General features: G+C 52.8%; 1 non-coding gene across 1 annotated transcript; it reads right to left on the bottom strand.

Annotated features, from left to right (window-relative positions):
• Positions 1–1,543: 1,543 nt before the first annotated feature.
• On the bottom strand, positions 1,544–1,616 carry TRNAV-UAC. Its single transcript has one exon. It is a non-coding gene; the product is annotated as a tRNA-Val (tRNA).
• Positions 1,617–2,855: the final 1,239 nt, after the last annotated feature.

Below are 2,855 nucleotides of genomic sequence, written 5' to 3'. Positions count from 1 at the left end.
GAGGCCAAGGCAAGCAGATCACTTGAGGTCAGGAATTCGAGACCAGCCTGGGCAACATGGTGATACCTCGTCTCTACCAAAAATACAAAAATTAGCTGGGCATGCTGGTGTGCACCTGTAATCCCAGCTACTCGGGAGGCTGAGGCAGGAGAATCGCTTGAACCCAGGAGGCTGAGGTTGCAGTAAGCCGAGATGGTGCCACTGCACTCCAGCCTGGGTGACAGAGCCAGACTCTGTCTCAAAAAAAAAAAGAAAAAAGGCCGGGCGCAGTGGCTCATGCCTGTAATCCCAGCACTTTGGGAGGCCAAGGCGGGCGGATCACGAGGTCAGGAGATCGAGACCATCCTGGCTAACATGGTGAAACCCCGTCTCTACTAAAAATACAAAAAAAAATTAGCCGGGCGAGGTGGTGGACACCTATAGTCCCAGCTACTCCGGAGGCAGAGGCAGGAGAATGGCGTGAACCCGGGAGGCGGAGCTTGCAGTGAGCCGAGATCGCGCCACTGCACTCCATCCAGCCTGGGCGACAGAGCGAGACTCTGTCTCAAAAAAAAAAGAAAACAAAAAAGAAAAAAAGATGGTTAAGGTGGTTTAAAAAAAGAATAAAGTTGAAGTGATTGTAATAACAGGGAAAGAGTTATAATCTTAAGTTAGGAAAAGACGCAAATTTCTACACTGTTAAGGATGCACAACTAGGTTGAAAAATGCAGAGAAAAATACTGAGTGACCTTTCTCATTTTATTTTTTTGCTACCGCCATCTCACCATGGCCCACACCCTCATTCCTCTTGTCAAAGATAAAAAAGCCAATATTTAAACAAATAATAAACTCCCCAAACGAAACTGTAATGAAATAGTAAAGAGGAACAGAAAGAAACTAGAGAAACGTTTGCTCATTCAACCAGTATTTATTGAATGTCTACAAGCCTGACATTTATTTTATACTGTGTATGAACTCTATTCCACAAATTCTACTGCTGCATTATAAAGGACTGTGGGTTTTTTTTTTTTTTTCTTGCTCTGTACATCAGAGTTTAATGAAAAATAGAACTTTTAATCAGAGTCATAATAATGATCGACCTTTAATAATTCAGCTACAGTCAAAGCGCTGCTGTATTGCCTGCCACATTTTAGTTGGAGGTTGGGTGACCGGCCCTTGCTGACTTGCAGGCAAAGGGCAGCCAGGTGCATTCCCCGAGCGCCCGATTTTCCGAGGCGTACTGGGAAGAGAGGTGGGGTAGGGCCTGGCCGGATCGGGGGCGCCGGATTGGGTCTAGGACTTCGCCTGGCCCCTGCCCTCCACTATTTCTCATGTCAGACGATGGCGGCAGCGACCTTGTGGGATAGGAGAGGGTATCTGTTATTTCACTTCTGCGAGAAAAACATGCCAAAAATTTTAAAAAGAAGAAAAGGACAAAGAAAAACACTTTGTGGTAGCGTTTTTGTTTGTTTAACCGAAACCCCTTTTTTTTTTTTTTTTTGAAAAACCCAAACACACCAAACTCCTGAAGGATTAGGAATCAAAAAGAGCCGCCTCGCGACCATGGTTCCACTGGGGCTCGAACCCAGGACCTTCTGCGTGTAAAGCAGACGTGATAACCACTACACTATGGAACCGCTACGAGGAAGCATCTCGTTGAGACTTTATTCATAGACTCATAGCAGTGCCAGCCCGCTCCGCCTGAGCCCCGCCCCTTCACCGTGATCCCGCCCCCGAGGCGCGGGGTTTGCGGCAGCTCTGGGTCGCTGGCTCCGGCGTTTGGGCGGCTAGTCATTCCTGTCCATCAGAGTCGCGGCCCCTGGGACCAGGGCGAGGCCGGGGCCCCGGCCGAGAGCACCTCCCCGCTATCACCTGTCCCCAAACTTTCCCTCAGTCGAGGTGCCGGCGGGGCGGCTCGACGGCCGGAAGTGCACCCTGCTCGGGCTCTGCACCCCCGGCAGCTTCCTCCGCCCGCGAGGGCCCCGCGCGTTCCCATTTTCCCTACCAGCAAACTGAGCCTCGGCCACCCGGCCCACTTGCCCGTCGGAAGTCAGAAGGCGGCGTGGAAGGCCTCGCTTCTGGGGCAAGGAGGACAGGGGCAACCCTTGGAACCAAGTCAGGCAGCGCAGGGGATGGGAGTGGGCCGGGGCGCACTTTTGCGTTGGCGCCTGGCTTGCCGGGGTTGGAAAAGGCCGCTGGTTAGCGGGCCCGTTGCCCGAGGGTGTGGACCTCTTCCCGCTCCCCTGCGTCTTCCCGCAGCCTTCTTCCCCTCCCGAGGCCAGGCCTAGGGAGGTGCAAATGGCAGGGCTTCCGTTAGGTCCCCTTGGTCTAGGGCTGCAGGGATGGGAGGACGAAGAGGTGTAGACGGGCCACCCCTCTATGGCTTCCAGGGAGGCAGCAGCCCTGGCCACGTGATTGAGGGGCCCAGTGCAAAATGAAGATGCCAGGCACCTTGTTAAGTTCTTGAGAATTTCACACGGTAACAGCAGAGTATTCAACCCGGCGCGGGGTCCCTGACTTGGTGGCAGGACTGTAGTCTGGGTAAGGGGCTGGGACCCTCCATCACAAAGGGTGCTTCTTGGTTTTCATCGTCAGTGTCATTTGCCTTCTTCAGGGCTTCCAGATGGATCTTCGTCACCACCCTAGGATTGCTTACCATACTCAAGCTTGAAAACACACCTGTAATCATTTGGCGGGGGGAGGCACCTTTAAGCGCCCAGGTGAACTTTGTCTGCAGGCAGCAGCTGTCCTTTTTGCTGGATCTTCCGCTGAGGTCGGTAGGTTGATAAAGTGATACTGATTTTATGGCAGGAGCTCCCTTCAGCCAACTCCTGTCTTCCAGGGAAGGCCTCTGGAAGAAACCAGGTGGGTGCAGG

The sequence above is a fragment of the Papio anubis genome, chromosome X (assembly GCF_008728515.1).
Source record: "Papio anubis isolate 15944 chromosome X, Panubis1.0, whole genome shotgun sequence".
Lineage (NCBI taxonomy): Eukaryota > Metazoa > Chordata > Mammalia > Primates > Cercopithecidae > Papio > Papio anubis.
Note: the sequence above shows the minus strand (reverse complement) of the source record. Positions and strands in the feature narration are given on the sequence as shown.